Source organism: Mustela nigripes, chromosome 5, assembly GCF_022355385.1.
Source record: "Mustela nigripes isolate SB6536 chromosome 5, MUSNIG.SB6536, whole genome shotgun sequence".
NCBI lineage: Eukaryota > Metazoa > Chordata > Mammalia > Carnivora > Mustelidae > Mustela > Mustela nigripes.
In genome coordinates this window covers 20,315,408-20,337,418 of record NC_081561.1, presented here as the reverse complement: position 1 = coordinate 20,337,418, position 22,011 = coordinate 20,315,408, and positions in this window count along the sequence as shown.

Here is a 22,011-nt window from a genome sequence, read left to right as displayed (position 1 = left end):
ACAACCCCAGAAAAATATACCCTAGCCAAATCAGAAGAAACCCAATGCTGGGGGAGAAGAAAGGTGGGGGGAATATATACAATTAGACTGATGAATAGAACAGAGCCACACACTTGATTTTGGGTGTATTTTGACTTGTTAGAAGAAACTGCCTCCCAAAATTTTAAAGAAAGAAAAACATATATATATATATATACAAAAATAAGGGTAAACACTATGAGGGGATGGAATATGACTGCAAAGATGAAAATTAAAGAAGAGTCTAAAAAGGGAATTGATCAGTTGGTTAAAAAAAAAAAGGATGTGATCAGGCTGGAGACTAGAACAAAGCTATACACAGATTTAGGGTATATTTTGATCTGTTAGAAGAAACTATATCCCAAAATTTTAAAGAGGGAAAAACTTACGTGTGTACAAAAAAATAAGCTTAAAACAATGAAGGGATAGAATATAAGAATGAAAATTTAAAAAGATTTTTAAAAGGTATTGATAAGATAAAATAGTTATAAAAGGTTAAAATAGGAAAGAAGAAAAACTAAAAAATAGAACATGAAAGAAATAAAATTAAAAAAATTTAACTTTGGAAAGACTAAAGGATCGTGGAAACAAGACAGGAATCTCATGTGTGGCTTTCCCCTAGCTATGAAGTTCTGCAGTTGTCATTGATTGGTGAACTTGGTCTTGGCTGGATGTTCTTGCTGATCTTCTGAGGGAAGGGGCCTGTTGCCGTGATTCTCAAATTATTTTTGTCCAAGGTGGAAGTGCCCCTGCTTGGGTTCACACTTGGTAGCTTTTTGTCCCTGAGCGCTTTCTGTAGAGCTCTGGAGGACGGGAATGAAAATGGCAGCCTCCTAATCTCCAGCCCAGAGGAGCTGAGAGCTAGGGACCTCATTCCTCAGTGCACCCTCAGAGAAAAGCAGTCAGTCCCTCCCATCTCCCTGGTCTCCAGCTGCGCTCCAAGCTCACCCAACCTGTGATTGAGCGTTTCGCACAGCCCCATTTAGAGTCTCCAAACCCAGCAGATTCCTGCAGTGTGCTCCCTTGCCACTCCTCCCAGAGGAGGCAGGTGAGTCTCCCCAAATCTGCCACTCGTGGGATCCTTTCTTGAGGAGTAGTGGCCCGATTGTGCCTTGGATCATGGTTTAAGGTAACCTTGAGCTGAGAGCCAGTCCTCAGCTCTGTCTCTGCCACGGGCTCCCACACTCCGATACCTGGGAGCTCTTCTGCTCTCAGACACACCCAGTCTTTCTGTGACCCCGTGGGTCCTGAGACCACACTGTCCCCACGAGGGCTCCACCCCTACTTAGCCTCTGGAGTGATGTCCCTCAGTGGAGCAAACTTCTTAAGATCCCAATTTTGTGCTCTGCTGCTCCACCACTTGTTGGGAGCCGACCCCTCCCACCTCCATCCTTCTTCCCATATGTTGCCTCGGATTTACTTCTCTGCTCGTCCTACCTTCCAGAAGGTGATTACTTTTCTGTTCCTAGAATTGCTGCTCTGCTCTTCGATTTCTTGATGTGTTTGTAGGTGTTCAGAATAGTTTGATAACTATCTAGCTGAATTCCTGGGACCCTAGGATATTTAAGTCTCCTGCTCTTCCCTTTTTTCTTTCAGTGCTTTGAATATATCATCTCCTTCTTTTCTGACCTACAAGGCTTCTGACAACCTCATGGGGGTTCCCTTGTATATGATGTTTGTGTGTTTGTCTTTGCTGGTTTTAAAATTCTCTTCGATTTAGAAAGTTTTATTATAATCTGTCTTGGAGAAAATCTTTTTGAGTTGAATCTCTTTGGGGACCTATGAGATTCATAAATTTGGCTGTCCAAGTTTCTTGCCATTTAGGAATTTGTCAACCAGTATTTCTTTAAATAATTTTTCTGCCCCTTTTCCTACCTTCTTTTTCTGGTACTCCAGTGAAGCATAGTTTATTGTTTCGATGGTGTTCTATGATTCACATAAACTCTTTTTAAATTTTTTATTTATTTGGGAGAGAGAAAGAGAGAGAGAATGAGAGCATGCACATGAGTGGAGAGGGGGAGGGGTAGAGAGAGAAGCAGACTCCCCGCTGAGCAGGGAGCCTGACACAGGGCTTGAACCCAGGACCCTGGGATCATGACCTGGGCCGAAGGCAGACACTTAACTGACTGAGCTGCTCAGGTGCCCCTCTCTTCACTCTTTTTCATTCTTTTTTCTTTGTTCTCCCCTGACTTGATAATTTCAAATAATCTGTCTTTGACTTCACAGCTTCTTTCTTCTTCTTGACCAAGTCTGCCTTTGGTGTTCTCCATTGCATCTTTGTGTTCATTGCATTCCTCAGCTCCAGACTTTTTCCTCTCTCTCTTTTTTTCTTTCTCTTTCTTTCTTTCTTTCTTTCTTTTTTTTTTTTTGATTTCTGTATCTCTGTTAAATGTCTCATTTTGCTTGTATACTGTTTTCTTGAATTCACTGACTTGTCTTTCTGTGTTTTCTTGTGGCTCACTGAACTTCCTTAAAACAACTAGTTGAATTGTTTATTGGGCAAATTGCAGATCTCCATTTCTTTAGGGTTGGTTACTGGAAAATTACTGCGTTCATTGGGTTGTGTCATGTTTCCTTGACTTTTCATGTTCCTTGAATCATGTCCTTGTGTTGCCATCTTCACATTTAAAGAAGGACTCCCCGTCTGCAGTCTCTACTGTCTCTGGGAGAGAAATCCTTTCTGCCCACCCTGCTAAGCATTCTAAGAGTGTCTCAGACATTTTCTATGCATACATGTGTTCCATACTTCTTGTTCTCTCCTGGTGGTTGGGTGGGTGGGTGATGATTCTTAAGATTGTATTCTTTCTCCTGACCCTGCAAAGCCCAGCTGAGTGCTGTCAGCCTCCCATTTGCCTTCCCTAGGGCAATGCTGAATGCTGAAGTTTTTGTGCTTTTTCCCAATCCTGCAGATTTGGACTGGCTTTCTGCACATGCTCACTAGCTCTCTGCAAAGACGTGTACTCACTGACCATGGCAGTGTAAACAAGGAGCTGGCCACGTGGTGGTGGCAGTTGCGGCAAGGGAATGGGGGTGGCTGAGGGTAGGCTATGCAGAGCGTTGAGGGTGCCTGTGGGCCGGTTGGGGAGATGCACAGGTGAGGCATCCCCAGGGTTTGCTGGTGGGGCTTCTTGGTGGGGCCCACATAATGGGATCTGCAGCACTTCTGCTCTCCAAGCACCCTAGCTGCTGATCTCCTAGCTCCTCCTGATGCTTCAGCATGTACCATCTCAGTGTTAAGGATGAGGCAAGAAGGTATGGGGCCTCTTTGGCAGCTGGGGAGGCTAGACACACAATCACATGCCCCCACGTTCCTTGTGAAGAAGTCACTGGCAAACAAGCTCTTCCTCAGTGCTGAGCTGTCCCACTGTTGGGGGAGGGTAGCGGGAGAGTGAACCTGTTCTTATCCTTTTCATTGTGTCCAGTCTTGGATTCTGCTCCAGCAGCGTGTTGGGACTTCTCTGTTGGACTCCTGGACAACCACAGAGCACTTTCATTTGTGGGTGATGCTCAGAATTGGTGTGTTTTCTTGGGTGAGGTAAGACAGAGGACAACTTGTGTTCCTCGATTTCACTGTCGCCTCTCCCTGCATTGCATGTTTAGCAACACAGAGTGCCACAAATATCCAAGCTTTTTGGAAGAAAATAAATCTAATTCCAATGGAATGGGTAACTCTGGATTTTGTGTGGTTTGGATTCAACATAGACTCAGGTTCAGAGCCTTTGCGCCTTGGAAATGATCTTGGAACTCTGCTGGAAAATGTTCACTTTCTCTTTTCTCTGGAATATTGATACACCTGTCACATTCAAGCAGGGCCCATGATTGATCTTAATGTGCAGGTGTTCCTAACCAAGGCTGGATGTTTGAATTTGCTTCATTCTATGCAGTCGGTTTTAATTTTGATTAATTGCCATCAGGAGTAATAACTCCTCAGGGCAGATCATTAGGAAGCTACAAAATCGAATATGTTTAGCTACAGGATATGTAAAACTCGTCACCTCCACTGAAATGATCCAAGATACCCTTTGAGTTGCACGCACAAGGAATACTTCGGTCATTCCAACTGGATTTCAGAAACAAATTGAAATTGAATTGGAAATGCCTTTTCATAAGTAAGTTAGCTTTCACATTTGCTTTTTTTCCCCTTTTCTCAGTAGAGTTTCCTAATTTTGACATGAAAATCACTAACCACAGCTGACAATCATGGATGGTAGGAATAAGACGTTTTTAGGTATATGCTAGGGAACATCTCTCAGGGCATATTTGCTATTATTAGTTGAGAGATCACAAGCAGGCAGAGAGGCAGGCAGAGAGAGAAGGGGAAGCAGGCTCCCTGCTGAGCAGAGAGCCTGATGCGGGGCTTGATCCCAGGGCCCTGGGATCACGACCCGAGCCAAAGGCAGAGGCTTTAACCTACTGAGCCACCCAGGTGCCCAAAAGTGCTGTGGGTTTTTAAGCAAGCACTAATAAGGCACAGTTTCTAGAAGCCAAACCGTTGACTCCCCCTGCGCCCCCCCCCCCCCCCCCCCCGCCGGCGAGTGGAAGTGTTAGGGCTAGACTGGAGAAGGATTAAGCAGGTAAGGGTGAGCTCAGCTTTTTCTCTCTTTTCATAAAGATAAGCCTTCGGTGTATTTAGCGATAAGGCAGAGTTTTACAGTTCCAGTCTCACGAGAATAGGACCTCCACGCCAGTGTGCATCCGCACGCCCTTCTGCTCTGGTCCCAGAAGGGCAGGAAGGGACAGTGGGAACGAGAGAGGAGAGAGACACGTCTGTGTCACGGGCCAGCAGTCACAGGAAGTGGCTCCGGGTGGAGGGTGTCCGCTCATCTAGCCCAAGGTCTCTCCTGTTGTCAAAGGTTTAAACGTCAAACGTCAGGCATCGAGCTTGGGGTAGGGACCTGGCAGGAGAAAACTGGGGCAGGGAGAGTTGACTTACTCCAAGAAACTTGTAGTCTACTTCATTCCTGTCTGAGACCGATTTTAACCACATCCCAGGCAGGCCTAGGACTGAGAAAATGCTCTTGGGGTCCCCCGTGGTTGCTAGGATGGATCTTACTGTGTCCTGCGTATCGCATTCGGGGAATCCATCTCTAGGTAAGCCTCCAACCACTTCTAGCCTGTGTGTAGAGGGGGCTCGGGTCTTCAGAGGGCCAGAGTCTAACCCCAGCGCTCCTGGGGATGTGAATCTCCATGTCCGGAGGGATGGACAAGGGTATGTGAGGTGGGTCATTGCCCAAGTTAGTGCCCTCACAGGTAGCTCTCGCCAGTGCTCAAGGTACCTACAGCTCTGCCTTAGAAACTGTGGGTGGTGCTTCTCCTATCAGTTATTTTTATTGATCTTACGCTTATCCAGATCACTGACCGGATATCTTGGTTCCTCAATGCCAGTGTATTTGGATTATGATATCATGAACCAACACACACAGGAGCTTCCTGGAACTGAATTTGGGAAAATTTTCTGGTTTCTTTCTTTCTTCCTTCCTTCCTTCCTTTCTTTCTCTCTCTCTTTCTTTCTTTCTTTCTTTCGTTTTTTAAAATAATATAGAAAACAGTGTCCTAAAATGCTAGCAAGTCATTTAAAAATATTTGGCTGGAAAGGTTTTTAACTTTTTCTAATACTAGCTTGCCTTGCTTTATAACCTAGCTGTCTTCAACTACAAGCAATCATTTAAAGGGGGGTTACATCAAGCCAGTTTTCCACTGAGTTATAATCATGGAGACCCTAATTATCCAGGTTTCATCTCAAGTTGGGTTGTAATTCATTAAAATTCCTTTTGCCCCTTTTCAGTTGGATGCGTTTCAGCGTTCTAAATTCTCGTCTCTTCCTGTTTCAAAAATGTGGACAGTTAATAGAGTGTATTCATATCTCATTTGTTTGTTAATTTGTTTTTGCAATGATCTCTTTGTCCCTTCATTTCTCTGACCCGTGGCTGTACCTACCTTACCAGTTAAAATGCAAATTTTCTTAGAGGCTGGTCCCTACTGATCATAGCCAAAGAATTTTGATCTTGCAAAATGATTTGCATTTGGATGAAGGATTCCCACTGCAAGTAGGAATTTGCACCTGGATGCAAATCCAGAGAGAGCGGGCTCTGCGGGGCTGTGCGGTGGACTTGGGGAGAGGGAGGTGGTGTCTTTGCAGTGACGGAAGGTATTGCATTCTGTGAAGGACACAACCCTGCGCTACAGAACAGGACTGGGAGCGAAGCCTTTGATTTTTGCCCTTCTGGAAGGTCTGCATCGGTGCGAAGCCGTGAGATGTTGGCAGGTCCACTGTGTATCATCAGGGCAGCTGAGTTGATGTGAGTTTGCCCTTTGGCTTTCAAAGATCTCTCGGGGCAGCCTGACTGGGAGAGGTTATCAGCTCCCCTGCCCTGCCTGGTGGGGGTCAGTGTTTGGCTGGTATAAAAGCTTTATGGGAATGTGTATCTTTCGTCACCACCGACCAGATCATTCTTGTAACTAGGCGTCCAAGGAAGTCTCGAAGGATTCCTCCTGGGGCTCGGCAGCCTTGGAGCAGCTCCCGGGAGGTTTATCTTTGCTTTTTCTAATGTTTGCTATCTGGAGAGGATTCCCCAGGGAGTAGTTTGGCTTGGGTGTGAGGCTGAGCCTTTCATTCCTTCTGGCCCAGAGAAAACGGGTTCTTTAGATTACAAACCCAATGGAATTCCATCAGGAAGAGTGGGCTCCCGGCAGGAAAGAGCAACAGTTGAGGATTATTGAAAAATGGAATACAGTGGTTTTTTTTTTTTTTTTTTTTTTTTTTTTTTTTTTTTTTTTTTTTTTTTAGAGAAGAAAGGACTATAATTTACACTAGAACTCTGCTCTGTGTTTGAAGATGTGCATTGGAGACTCTTGGGGGAAACCGTTGCTTGCCTCAAATCAAAAGGGAAAATGAGGTTAGAAATAACTTTTAAAACACATTCAGTGACCTGAGTATTATTTTATAGGTCTGAATAAAGGGTGAGAACATGATTTAGAGGGTCTGTGATGGCTCAGTAGTTTGTTAATAATCTCATGTAAAAATTAAATCAGATTGTGAATTATGTACTCTGGATTTTACTTAATTTAGTTTTACTGAATAGGGATTTTCAAGTGTAGTCATTCTTGTTAACATACAGCGATTATACTGGTTCAGGGGGCTGCACTATAAGATGATAAAAGATACAAAAAAAATTTTTTTTTGAAGTAAGGTCTACACCCAACATCGGGCTCAACACCCCAACCTCGGGATCAGGAGTCGCACACTTTACTGTCTTAGCCAGGAGCCCCAAGAAGATAAAAAATATTTGAGTTGATTACGAATTTTATCTAATTATATTGGTCCATTAAAAAACAACAACAACAACAGTGCCCCATAGGTTGGTTAAACTGCAGGAGCACAGCACCCAAGTTATTGCTGGAAATTCGAGAGCTAGCTTCCTCACGCTCTCTTCATTCATCCTGTGGAACATGGTGTACCGAAGATCTTATTCTGCAAGTTTTCGCAAGATTCTTTTAACAGCCCTCTTTCTAAATTCCTTCTGCAAGAGTCATTTACTCTTTCGAAGAGTGACTGTGTAATTTGGCCCTCGAACCCCTGGGAGTCCCTGAAGATTCGTTAAGGAGTCCAGAAATCTATATTTATACTGAGTATTGTCGAGGACAGAATGAAGAATGTACGGGTATAGATGTACTGTTATTTTTCATGTGTAAGTGGTTGTTGCGATGATTAATCAGTACAAAATACACTGCTTTCTTGACAGCTTTTGGTAATATCAGTCAACAGAGACTAAAACAAAATGCCTAGTATTGGGTGAAAAATCGGCTCTTGTACTTGAAAAGTTTAGGAACTAGTAGAAAATAGGAGTGGAGAGTATCACCCATGTGGCAAGTTTCTGTTTCAGCTAAAGTTCCTTGTAGGCCTCCGAACTCCCCACGGTCAAAGGAGTTATTCAAGTCTCAGAATGATTCATGCTTATATAACACACTGGGAACAGAAGTGTGGAGCATTAGGATTTGTGGAGGAAAAAGAGGGGGGTACATTCAAATGATCTGCTAATATGGAGTCTTTTTTTTTTTTTTTAATGTTCTCGAATTACCACATTGTGGCTAAGTAGATGACAGCTGGCCGCAGAAGTCTATAAACTCATTTTAATCATGCTTTCAGCCAGCCAGGATCCCCTGAATCATAATCACGGAGAGGACTCCAGGAAACGCACGGAGCTCTGCCCTGCTTCCCAAGCCGAGCCCCACTTGTCCGGCCTCAGGATCAATGCTGGGTCACAAAAAAGGGGGTTGTGAGAACAAAGCCTAGCTCAACGGGGGTGGGGAGCAGATGTACCAGAAAGAACCACGCAAAGTTCTGGAGAGAGAAGTTCCTGCCTTTTTTTTTTTTTTTTTAAGATTTTATTTAATTATTTGACACAGTAAGAGGGATCACAAGTAGGCAGAGAGGCAGAGAGAGAGGGGGAAGCAGGCTCCCCGCTGAGCAGAGAGCCCAATGCGGGGCTCAATCCTAGGACCCCGAGATCATGACCTGAGCCAAAGGCAGAGGCTTAACGCACTGAGCCCCCCAGGCGCCCCGACTTCCTGCTTTGTGAAGGGTGGCATCTCTCACTAGCTGACCAAGCACACAGTAAGTCCCCTCCTGTCCCTCTGACAGAAACCAGCCCCACAGTCTAACATTCGAATGTAAGGGACAGAATGAAGCGGGGCTCTTAATCTCGGGCCTGGGAGTTCGAGCCCCGCGTTGGGTGTAAAGGTTACTTAAAGAAATAAAATCTTAAAAAAAGATAAATCAGTACAGGATCCAGGAAGAGGAGGCGCGTCCCTGTCAACCCGCAGGAACAGGTCCGCCTCCACTCCGGGCAGGCAAATACATCCATGCATGTTACACACGCCGCCGAGGCTTTTATTGTTGATCAATAATTACAGCTCTCTTTCATGTTTTCACACTCTAGGTCTAAGGAGGGAAGGGAACGGGGCCTGTTAACCTTCAGGTGCGACCCAGAGGCCCTTTATGGCCGGCCAGGTGCAAACCCCGTATCTAATCTCCCCGGTGTCTGCGGGGCAGCAGCTGCAGCGGTTGGAGGGAGTTCTCGGCTCTCAGATATCAGGGAAATGTCCGTGCCGGTATTGTCCCATTTCGGGGTGGCACAAGAAATCTGCACGCTGTTTTCCACTTCGACGCATGACAGGTATGACTGCGGAAAAGCCATTTTTACTGAGATCCCAACCATGGGGGCGAGGGCAGCGTGACCCACTCCAAGTTCAAGGGGGAATTGGAGGCCCTTTATCCGTCTCCTTCCTGTAGGTACAGAAGCCGTCTTCAGCCTTGTGTCTTACTACCACCGGCTCTTTGTAACTCTGGACAGGACCCCAGGGTACTGCGAATCAAAGTGTGTTCACCTGAAAAACAGACACGGTCTTTAGTCTGGCATCAGTGCCTGAGGGTATTTTAAAAGTTAATGTCATTGGGGGTAAAGTAAAACGAGATCCTGAAGCCAGAGTGTAAGACAGAAGGAATGTTTGCACGACTTTCTCAAACAGGGTGTGCAACAGTCTACGGGATGGGCGCGGGCCCTACGACCTCCTGGGATCCTGAGCTGGGACAAGGCGTCTGAGCCCCAGGTCCCTTGTCTGTGCCACAAGGAGTTGATCACCGCACGACGCCCTTCGGTTTTACAGATCTACACGGAATGCATGCCCCGGGCCCGGCAGACAGCGCCTCAGCCATCTCGTCCCGGATTCCGGGCCAGCGCGGCGGCAGGACTCACCTGTGGACACGTGTTGCAAAGTAAGACATCAGCGTAAGAACTGTGTGTGTCCATAACGCGTCACGTTTGTACGCCTTAAATTAAGATGTCAGGCGTGTCTCAGTGAATTTGGAATCCGAGTGGAGGACGGTTTGTGAAGACTCGGGGTAGTGTTCTAGCTTCCGCTCCGTTCTGTGCGGGCTAACTTCCCTGGCCCCAGATATTTAGACGACAGCACGATGGCGTCCGGAGCAGGCAGGAATTGCGTTTGCTAAAAGGAACGGAGAGGCCGAAGGAAATAGGGGTTGTTCTCGTCACACGCAAGGGCTGCGGTGTGGCACAGAGAAGGGCCTGTGCGAAGGCCTCACGCCCCAGGCTCCTCCTCCTCCTCCATCCTTCTTGGGATCGGGCTCTCATTCTCACGCCTCCTTAATAAACATTCCTGGACACCCACCCCGTGGCCTCTGCTGTTCCTCATTGGCGACAAGTGTGTCACATGACCACCCTACCTGCCAGGGAGTCTGGGAGACGGCGTGCTGAAATTGAGCCCGTTGCTAGGGTTGAAGCCGACGGAGCATCTGCCCGCAGGGAAGAAGGCGGAAGGGGACACAGGGTATGCGGTGGCAGTGGCGGGGCCAGGACTCTGCTGAGGTTCACAGATCCTGCAGGCTGGAAAGGGCAGGAAATGCAGGGACTGATGGAGTCAGAACGCAGAAGGGTCTTAGGAGAGGGGAACAGTATAATGAACCTAACATGCGCACAGTTCAGGAGAGTTAAAGTCTTACCCCTGAGTCTAAAAAAATCAACAGTAAATAGACTGGGGGAAATGTTTCTTAACCCTGTAACAATATCTACTAATTTTCCTTTAGCACAAGAGCAGTAATAGCAATCAAACTAATACGTTTCCGGAATGTTTACTATTAGTTATTGCCCATGTGATTCTCAGGGTAATTCTCGGAGGGAGATTTATTATTTTATTACTTCTTTTTTTTTGAAAATTGAGAATTATAAGTAACTTGACCAAAATCCTATAGCTAGTAAGTAGGTGGGCCAGGATTCGAACTTAATGCCAGAACACTTATAACCCTTATTTTCCTTTATATTATACTATTTCTCAAGGGAAACAGATTGATTGTCTCAAAAAGCCAATTCAATCTTTTTTTAAAAGATTTTATTTGGGGTTGCCTGGGTGGCTCAGTGGGTTAAGCCTCTGCCTTCAGCTCAGGTCATGATCCTGGGGTCCTGGGATCAAGCCCCACGTTAGGCTCCCTGATCAGTGGGGAGTCTGCTTCTCACTCTGACGAATAAATAAAATAAAATAAAATAAAAAGATTTTATTATTTTTATGTAATCTCTGCACCCAGCATTGGGCTCGAACTCACAACCCTGAGATCAAGACCCAAATGCTCCACCGACTGAGTCAGCCGGATGCCCCCAAAGCTAATTCAGACTTGGACTGCATTCAGAGCATCACAGTCGCTACGTCTGGGGAGAGAACAGTCTGCGATCAAAATGTATTTGCAGCATTGCTCTTCATTCTGCAAGCCGGGTTCAGACGACGGGAACCACGAACTCCTGTACTCACGCCACCTTCAACAGTCTCAGCAGGTAAGGAGGTTGCTCTCGGCCACACCTCCGCCTTGCTCTTGGCCCTGGAGCTCCACCAGGGGACTCTTCTGTCTCCTATACCCCCACCTTGTCACTTTCTACCAATTCTTTTTTCCTCAGCCAGTAAGTTTATTTAAGTTTCCATCCTAAATAAATAGCCCTCCAAAACCTCCTTTTAAACTGTGACTTCTAATGAGTCTTTGATAACCACACTTCTTAAAAGAATATGTAACGGGGTGTCTGGGGGGCTCAGTGGGTTAAAGCCTCTGCCTTCAGCTCAGGTCATGATCTCAGGGTCCTGGGATCGAGCCCCGCATCGGGCTCTCTACTTGGCAGGGAGCCTGCTTCCTTCCTCTCTGCCTGCCAAATAAATAAATAAAATCTTCAAAAAATAACAACAAAGAATATGTAATATATGCGGTCTCTACCTCCTTGCTTTCCATTTATACCCTTTTCAATTTCCAACTACGTCGGACATCCCCAGCAATTTACAATCACAAGTCTGTCCCTTGTGGCCGGCCTCTTTATAAGGTAAAGGAGCTGACAGTTGGAGGCTTGGTGGAGGCGGTATTTTAAGGGCTGCTCATTTATCTGATATCTTGAAAACATTCCTAAACCTGTTAAAAAGTCTAGTTTTCACAAATGTGTTCTCCTACTAAATCAATAGGACTTTTAATTCACTCCGAAACAGTGAACCTAAACTCGGCAATGATTTCGTGGGCTCGCTGTTCACTTTCTCATTACAGAAGAAAGCAGACTCTTTCTGTTCTTTTATACTTGAATAATTTTAGTGCCTGTGACCGTATTTAAAGTGAATGGAAACTGACTGTTCCGTTTTTGATTATCAGTGGACTAAGTATCAGTGACATGAAGAATCTGGGAAGAGACCATTGACCGTCCGTTTGCCTCTGCCCCTGTACTCATCATTCCCCAGCTCCACATCCCCTGGGAATATGGAAGAGCCCTGAGTCACTTCGGCAACAGTTTGGAAGTAGACCCTTTCACAAAGGCTTGGAAAACCACAGGTTTCAACTGCAAGTATGATATAACTACATTTCTAAACACCACCACCTCGAGATTGTTAGGAACGCTGGTGGTTTGGGAAAGTTTCACCGCCGGCCAATTTTGAGCTCTCAGGCCCCTTCTGTATCCAGTGGATTGGAGCAAACAATACCCTTCAAGGAAAAATTCTAAAATTTCCTAAAAGTAGAAGTAAAACAGTACAGTTGACCCTTGAACAACATGGAGGCCAACCCCTGGTGTGGTGAGAAAGTTGCATGTAACTTTTGACTCCCTGAAAATCTCACTACTAAATGGCCCACTGTTGACCAGAAGCCTTAATGATTACAGTCTGCTAACACACATTTTGTATGCTATGTGTGTTATATACTATATTCTTCCAATAAAGTAAGCTAGAGAAAAGAGGATGTTATTTAAAAAATAAGGAAAATAACTTTACCGTACGAGACAGTAAAAAATCCACATCTAAGTGAACCCACGGAGTTCAAACCCATCTTGTTCAAAGGTCAACTGTAATTAATCTCTTATTAAAATACAAGAAATGATTTTGCTTCCAGATTAGATCCTTGACTTTTTATCGTTTCTCATTCTGGACCATCTGCAAAGCATGATTAGCACAAGAAATTGCCAAGGGCGGGAATAGAGTGAGAGGCAGGGTCTGGGGGCAGGGGGCGGGGGTGGAGGGCGAGCACGGGCACACACGTAGATCATTCTAGATTAAATACTAAATCAGGAGAAACTGTACATGGAATTCTCATCTTTTCCCAGGCTGGCGATACACGGGGTAGGATGTCACCTTGTGATGCCCGGCCGCGGCGATAAGCTTTCGCCCCCTCCCGGTCAGCCCCGCGATCAGGACGGCGATCAGGATGGTAAGCAGCCAATACGCTTAACCATCCCTCTGCACACACATTCCGTTTTTCCACTTTTGGTACAGGCTTCAGCAAATTACATGAGATATCCAACACTATCGATTATTGGCTTTTAAAGCTGATCGTCAATGCAGTCCATTTTAGAAGGATACACAGTGGGGCAAGTTTCGTGTGTGTTTATTGACAGGGGGCTCTTTCTAGCTTCTGGACGGGCTTGCACAATGCACCCCATGGATCCCCAACTCCTCACTCCATTTCTTTCTAGTAACCAGTGTGGCTGCACTTCTCCCTCTGTCTCTTTCTCTTCTAACTTCAGGAATAGAAACAATAAAGATTAGGACAAAGAAAGTGCATGCATGTGGCATGGGGTAGGCAGGGGGAATCTTGGAGCCACAGGAGATAAAAGTCACTGGGCAAATCCCTTACCCCTTCGCTCCCAGTCTTACTCATGTTCAGCTGAGAATGGAAACGTTGTGAGGGGCGTGCACAAAGGCATAATGCACAGGAACATGCTTTCAGAGGTCTCAGGTGCTGTTTCAGACCCAAAGACAGATGGTATTCGTAAAATTTTTGAATAATTCTAGTACAGGTTTTCCTCGACTTACATCCTGATAAACCATCATAACTTGAAAGTATCCGAGGTCAGCAATACTGGACATCATAGTTCAGGCTGGCCTGTCTGCTCCGAACACTTACATGACCCTGCGGCTGAGCAAAGCCATTTAACGCGAAGCCTATTTTATAACAAAGTGTTGAGTTTCCCATAAATTTACTTTATAGAACATACGGGCAAAAATCAAGCTTTATGCTGGGTTTCTAACCTACACGGAGGGCCAACACTTGAGTATATTTTACCAAACAACAGAACTCAAAAGAGTTAAAGAAAAAGAATGACCTTAAAGCCTTCCACAGGTACAAGAAATAGTTTAGGGGAACATTCTGTGAAGCCTGTTTTCATGGAGGGATCAGATAGCATGCAATTATTTTGTAATTGCCTTCGGTTCCTTGCTATATAATTATTCATTTGGTTATATGTGCTTTACAAATTAACACCCCCCAAGGATCTAAAAAAAAAAAAAAAAAATCACACAGAACATGGTGATTATCCCTAGAGTTACATCGTTTCTCAAAGGGTAACTGCCACTTCATTTGCTAGGGTCTGAATTCACATCATGACCTCATGGCAATCATGTACTTACAAAGTGACTTGCCTGGCTGACCGGGTCTTGAAAGGTTGTGTGCAGCTCTGGTCTGAGGCAGTGATTGGGAACAGGTGCCGATGCAAACTGGTGAGTGCGGCGGGTTCAGACGTGCTCCAGGCTGTGGAGGGCTCACGGTCAATAGTGGTGAGTGTGTGTGTGTGTGTGTGTGTGCGCGCGCGCGCGCGCGCGCAGATTCCCATGCACATGTAAGCACGACATCTGTGGGTTTCTCAGGTCTCCCAAAGGCCCACCAATTCACGGAGGAATGTTTTACCCAAGCAGGAATCATTCCCACTCCCAAAGCCACACCGATTTGTTAGATTTATTAGAAGGTCAAAGGAAGAGAACTATAAATGTCGCACCTTCCTTTTAAAATCAAGATCAAAAGTAAAAACGTCTTTTATGAAATACGAGAAGTTAAAAACATTGCTTAGGAGGGAGAGTAGGAGAGAGACTACCTAAGGTCATGGGACATCACAGAGCTGTGAGTTTAGTATGAAACCCGCCCTGAATGTGTAGACATTATAAAATGATAGGATTCCAGGAAGGAGTGGATCAGGCCGCCGTGGAGCCCACACTGCCGTGTGCTGAAGCGGCTCCTCCAGGCTTTTGGAGAACCAATTGTTAAATACTCAGGAATCTTACAAATAGGTTGTTAAACTGTTGGAATCTTGAACTTGGCCGTGGTGGGGGTATTTACACCACAGAAATGGGCAAACGCTACAAGCCATTCTTTTCTTCCTTCGAGAGCCAACTTACTAGCATACCGCAGAGTTCAATCTTTAAAGGAACACTTGGCTGAAAAGCCCGTTTCGCTAATACTTCTTATGGGATGGGGTCTCCCTTGTCACCGACTCTTAGATTTTAACCCTTCCCTGAGTGACTGTAAGCTTAGTTTGTTTTTCCCCTCCTTTCTCTTAGGCTCTTCCAAGCCACTCAAAGACTGTTACAACTGAACACTCACCGCACGAATCCCGTGTTTGAATACTGGTGTTCAAGGGCACAGGATCCGAACTTGAACGCAGATTAGACACTGAGGGTTTGAATGCGCAGCCTCATATTTACCAAGAGTGTGATCTGAACAATACTGCTCTCTTCATGCCTCCCTTTTCTCATTTGTGGAAGGGACCTCACGGAGGTTGAATGGGAATTCCTTCCTTGGAGGGTGGTCGTGGGAATGATGTAAGTTATGGATGTAAAGCGTTTGGAACTCTGGCCACGGGAGGCCCTATGCATGTGATTATTACTGCATTCGTGGTTGGGAAGATTAGCCTGTGTGCCTGGCACACGCCGACACTCATTAAATAGAAACTGTGTCTGTTTTTCTTTCTTGCAGTTTTTATTATACATTGGTATTTGGGTTAAAACATCTTTACCTTCAGGGACTGGAAGCCTGATGTCTCCTGGGCCACAGCCTGGCTCTTTTGAGGGCTCCTGTTGTCCCAGCTGATTCCACTTTCTGCGAGTGCACCTTCAGCTCTGAAAAGGAGCGAGCCCAAAGTAAGGGGGGGCACCACGTGGAGCCTGCGGGGGAGTCAGGGCAAGGAGAGCCAGGTGACCTGTCCTTCCTTTAAACTGCTAGAACTTACTGCCTGTAATGTTTAGTCTGTAAGGATGGGGTGACATCATTCTGTCGTCCCTTGGGATTCGGTGTGAACCTAGGATACCATGGCGATAACACTGTCCCCCGCTGCCCTTCCGTGGTTGGGCTGGGATGAGCAGAAGTAGGGTGCGTGCTGCCCCACCTTTCCCAAGCTGCTTCTCTATCCCCTCACTGTCACGGCAGTCCTGTGTTCAGTAGCATTCTGGCTGCAGAGAAGCCCAAAAGATGGGACCGAACCTGGGGGACCTATTCCAGGGGCGTGCCAAAGCCACTGAACAGGGGAGGGGGCATCTCCCTGGCTTGTAGCCCTCCAGATGCAGCCAACTTGACATTCCAAGCCCTTGCTCCTGTGGACTAAGTCCCCTAGAGCCTGCAGGCAAAGCCTCTTCCCCTGAAGCTCCAGCTCCTCGAAGGAGGGATTCTGAGCTCTGAAACATACAGCACACTCGGCAGGTGTGCGGATTGGCCGCTAGACACCACAAGTGAAGACATATTCACATAGGGAGCTCCATGGCTACACGGGCCAGAGGCCCCAGGATTGCACATTCTGCATAGAACTGGCAACTTTGTCTTTGCCTGAATACCTCAAATCCAGTGTATACTTCTACTCTGTCTACTCTAAGATCTCTAAAACCATGCTGAAGTCATGCCCCTCAGTAATTTCTCTGTTGAACTGAGGTTATAGAAGGTATGCAGAAATAATACTGGCCTTTCCAATCTGTTACCCGCAAAAGTCAGGAAACAGAGGCTAATCCTACACTCTCCAGAATCCCAAGTTCTTTGTATAGGCTTTTTTTGGGAGGGGGCTGTTTGTGCTATGATCTCCTGAAAATATCCTTACCTGGGTACCTGGGTGGCTCAGATGGTTAAGCATCTGCCTTCGGCTCAGGTCATGATCTTGGGGTCCTGGGATCGAGCCCTGCAGCAGGCTCCCTGCTCCTTGGGAAGCCTGGTTCTCCCTCTGCCTCTCTCTCTCTTATGAATAAATAAATAAATAAAATGAATAAATAAAATAAATAAAATCTTTTAATATCCTTACCTATCTCAGTGCAAATAACCTCAGTCTGCTATGATGACCAACTGAACCAGGAAAGGAGAAGGAAGAAGAGGAGGAACATAATCACAGCTAACAGCCATTGGTCGCTTAGCACGTGTGAGCACAGCATCACGAATGTACACAACTGGTATGCATGGTATTTTTATCTTTGTTCGACAGAGGAAGCTGAATCCCAGACAGGGGAATGAACCTGCCCAAGGTCACACATATAACCAGTGGCCTAGGATTAAAGACCCTCTTACATGAATGGGAGAAGATATTTGCAAATATAGCAGATAAAGGGCTAGTAGCCAAAATCCATAAAGAACTGATCAACCTCAACACCCAAAGAACAAATAATCCAATCAAGAAATGGGCAGAAGACATGAATAGACATTTCTACAAAGAAGACATCCAGATGGCCAAGAGACACATGAAAAAGTGCTCCACATCACTCAGCATCAGGGAAATACAAATCAAAACCACCATGAGATACCACCTCACACCAGTCAGAATGGCTAAAATTAACAAGTCAGGAAATGACAGATGCTGGCGAGGATGCAGAGAAAGGGGAACCCTCCTACACTGTTGGTGGGAATGCAAGTTGGTACGGCCACTCTTGAAAACAGCATGGAGGTTCCTCAAAAAGTTGAAAATAGAGCTGCCCTATGACCCAGCAATCGAACTACTGGGTATTTACCCTAAAGATACAAGTGTAGTGATCCAAAGGGGCACGTGCACCCGAATGTTTATAGCAGTAATGTCCACAATAGCCAAACTATGGGAAAAACCCAGATGTCCATCAACAGATGAATGGGTAAAGAAGATGTGGTATATATATGCAACGGAATACTATGCAGCCATCCAAACCCCCAAATCCTGCCATTTCCAAGGACGTGGATAGAACTAGAGGATATTATGCTGAGTGAAATAAGTCAATCAGAGAAAGACAATTATCATATGATCTCTGATATGAGGAATTTGAGAAATAAAACAGAGGATTATAGGGGATGGGAGGGAACAATGAAACAAGATGAAACCAGAGAGGGAGACAAACCGTAAGAGACTCAATCTCAGGAAACAAGCTCAGGGTTGCTGGAGGGGAGGGGGTGTGGGAGGGATGGGGTGGCTGAGTGATGGACACTGGAGAGGGTATGTGCTATGGGGAGGAAAAAAAAAAAGACCCTTTGACCTGCGAGCTTTATGATGAATGAACCATTATGTTTGACATTCCTAAGCACTCTGGATTCTGGGGTTGAAATGAAAGAACGTGTGATTAGAAGCTGGCATAATTAAAGATATCACACCACGTCCATCAGCTCTCTGGAGGGAAAGCCACCACTCTGATTTTAGCATTTGCCCATTTCTGTGGTGTAAATATTCCCACTGTGCTTGACTGCAAGCTGCCCGTGGTTTGGTAGAGTGACCGAGTATGTGCAAGGAGTGGGTTTTGGTGCGGGTGTAGGATTTGGGCTCCGGGCTCTACTGCCCTTTTACTCACATGCTGCTGTAAGCAGAACTCAGCCTTTCTGTGCTTCAGTTGTCTCCCTCATCTGTAAAACAAAAGATGAAAGAATAAATTGCATCCACAGCCTTAGGAAGGATCCATATGATGCGAGGTGACGGTCTGGGAAGTCTAGGGTGTTCTTTTAAATGTGAAAATGGGAAATCTGCTAGTCATTAAAAAGGTCACTTTCGAGAAGAAACATGCTTTCAATTTTAATGAAGTTCAATAAATACAGTCATCTAGTCTCCTTCCCACCCTTTTATCTTGTCTAGGCCTCACAAGCAGGGAGAGCAGCAGAGGGAGAGGGAGAAGAAGGCTGCACACTGAGCAGGGAGCCCTGTGCGGGACTCAATCCCAAGACCCTGGGACCATGATCTGAGCTGAAGGCAGACACCTAACCAACTGAACCCCTAGGCTCTTCTTGAACTTATTTTCTTATTGGATAAGAGTTGGAACAGAGACCATCACAATCACTTGGCAATTTCACCTTGGAAGTATTTGGATTTTCCAAGGCAAGAGTTCTTAAGCTAGAATATTTAATACAATTAGTTTCCTCAATAATCCTGTTTATTATACTGTGTATGCATATCACTGAGAAGCGATCCACAAACTTCTAAAGACTGCCAGAGACTGTGTCCCCACTCCAACCCCCAAAGGTGCACGTGTCAAAATGAAGATTTCCAGAGAGCTTAGGAACAGATTTTTTTTTTCCCCTTATCTAACAAAGGCCTGGACAGCCACCACCTCACTGGCCTCATTCTGCAAATGCAAAGGAAAAGGAAATGTGTGCCTTCTATTTCTGAATACCTAAAATTAAGAGAAATGTATGTCATTAACATATGGGGGTTTGACTGACTTTCATAAAGCAGATCACCCATTTTTCTACACACTCGCACACCCCCTTCTCCATCCTTTGCTACAGAGGTTTCAAGTCTGTACTTAATGGTTGTGAATTAGCATTTTTTTTAAGTCATTGGGAAGCATGCTATTTCAGGATAGTCTGCAATGAAAGGAAAGCTTGCTCTCTGCCTATGGGAAACCTGGGCATCTCTGGGCACGCTTTCTAAAAATACCAATGCTAGAGCCATTTTTTCTTGGTGGCTAAGCACCTGAGAGAAATCAGAAGCAAAGACGGGATGTCCTAGAGGGAGGGAGAGTGTCTCTGGCCTGCCCCAGTGACCCACGCTGATCACCCTCATTCATGGTACAAGCTGGCTGGCTTTAGCAAGTTCCAGACTGAGTCTTACCTACACCCAGGGTGGGGGAGGGGGCATGCAGTCAGCACCACAGGCACAGATCTGCCATATGATGAAGAAGAAGGCCTCCTTGGCCCTCCGAAATGAATTAGTGCTCAAAATGCTCCAGCAGATAGCCATACCTTTTCTGGAAGCTTTATTTGCCTCAAAAAGTGTAAGGAATGATGCTAAAACTTATTGGTTATTTGTGTCATTTGGGTGCTCATTTCCTGGTAACAGACTTTGAAAGAAGATGGCAGGGGGAACTTAAGAGACTTGGACTCTCTAATGAGAGCACGAGAGAATAGGAAAGACAGACCTCTGTTGGGTTCCCTGCAGGCAGCAGCCTTCCCCATGGGCCTCTGGCTCCCTCCTACCCGCCCACTGCCTCCAAATAGAATCAGTCCTTCATTTACATACTCCTAGTCATCCTAATCTTAATATTCAGAGTATTCCTAATACAGTAATTCGATGATGGCATGGATGATTTATGTCCTCTAGTTTGGACCTCTTAGTTTTGACTAGGATTCATGTCAAGACAACCTGAAAAGCAGCAAATAGAAAACTAAAATTTGTAGGACATAAATAGGAAAAAAACACAAAAGCTCCGATGAATTCTTACGAAGTGCCTGGCATAGGCCAGGGGAGCAATCCTCTGTTGGCCCCTCACACCGGATGTCTGTGTCATTCGGGCTCCAAATCAGGAGCACCTGTCCTCAGAGAGGCTGGCCCTGGATTGTCCTGTAAGGCTCCTGGCACATCCTGAGTGCTCTGTCAGTGCTGGCGAGATGAGGTTATCTTCAGAGGACGTCTCCTCGGAGCAAGGTGTATGCAAATACTAGTATTGTTATGCTTCCAGCACAAATTCATAATTGACTTTCTGTTAAACATTGCAGCAAGTTAAATTAATTCAGTATGATTACAGTCATTAAACAAATGCCTGGTAATGACTGCTTTCTTATTTCGACATTCCTCAAACCACTAGGGTAATACCATATAAGGCTTTTGCTCCATTGTCAGATTAATTGGGATGCGCAACCTGCGCTCCGTCACGGAGCGTGCGCACTGCTTTCCAGCTGCCGCACCACGATTTAAAGCTATTGCTGGACTCCTTTACCCCCGGGGTTTCCCTGTTGCTCCTGCCATCGCGTTAGGGTACCATTTACTAGTCCGTTACAGCCTACAAGTGGCTTGAGGCAATTTTTACCTTTTTTTTTTTTTTTTTTTTTTTTTAAATGTGCTTTTAAAATCAGAACACTGGCAGGAATTCCCCCCATGTTTCTTCTTCGGACGCTGAAGCTAATGAAAACGACAGGTGGCAGAGATGACTGCAGCCTGTGTTCGCGTCGCAATGGTCACTCCAAGAATGACCTGCCGCCTTTAGCAAGCAGGGCAGAAATAGTTAAGTCCTGCAGGCTGCGAGTTAAAGCACACACACACGCACACGCACATGCACACAAACTGTGCCCCAGAGAAAAGCAAGGAACGGGGAGCCGTCCCTGCCAGGTGTGGGGGATCGCTGCCAGGTACGGAGCGAGGCAGGCTGCCCTCCCGCAGCAGCGAGGCTGCAGACGTCTTCAAGGTCACCTGCCCGGTGCCACCCTGGAAACCGGCCTGATGCTGCGGAGGCCACGGCCCGGGAGCGCCCTGCGATCAGCTGACGGCTTCGTCACCGCCGCCGCCTGCTGCACCATCACGGTCACGGCTGCCAGAGCCCGGGCTCCTGCCACTTGCCAGCCGCAGTGCAGCAAAGCCGGGGCGGACAGCTGGGCGCACAGCGGCAGAGTTTGAGAGTGACCTCCTCCTGCCGCCACTCAGCATCCCTTACGTGAGGAGTATTTACCTTGGGTTAGCCAGGAGCAGAGACGCGGTCTGAGTGCGCACGTTGGCCGCGGAGTTCGCCGCAGAGCAGGTAGTGCTGGAGCCTCGCAGCTGCACTGCCTCAGGCGGGGCGCGGCGGGTCACCCCTGCCACCTGTGCCCCCCGCCTGCGGGCGCCTCATGCCACGCGGCTCGCCCTGCAGGAATAGAGGCTAGGACCGAGGAGACGAGGCTGCCCGTGGCTGGTGCGGCTTGCCGGGGCCTGCGCAGGCGACACCAGCAAACTGAAGCCATGGGACTCTCCCGCTCCCAGTTCAGGCTGGTCACAGGGGCTGGCGCGGGTCCCCGCTCCTCAG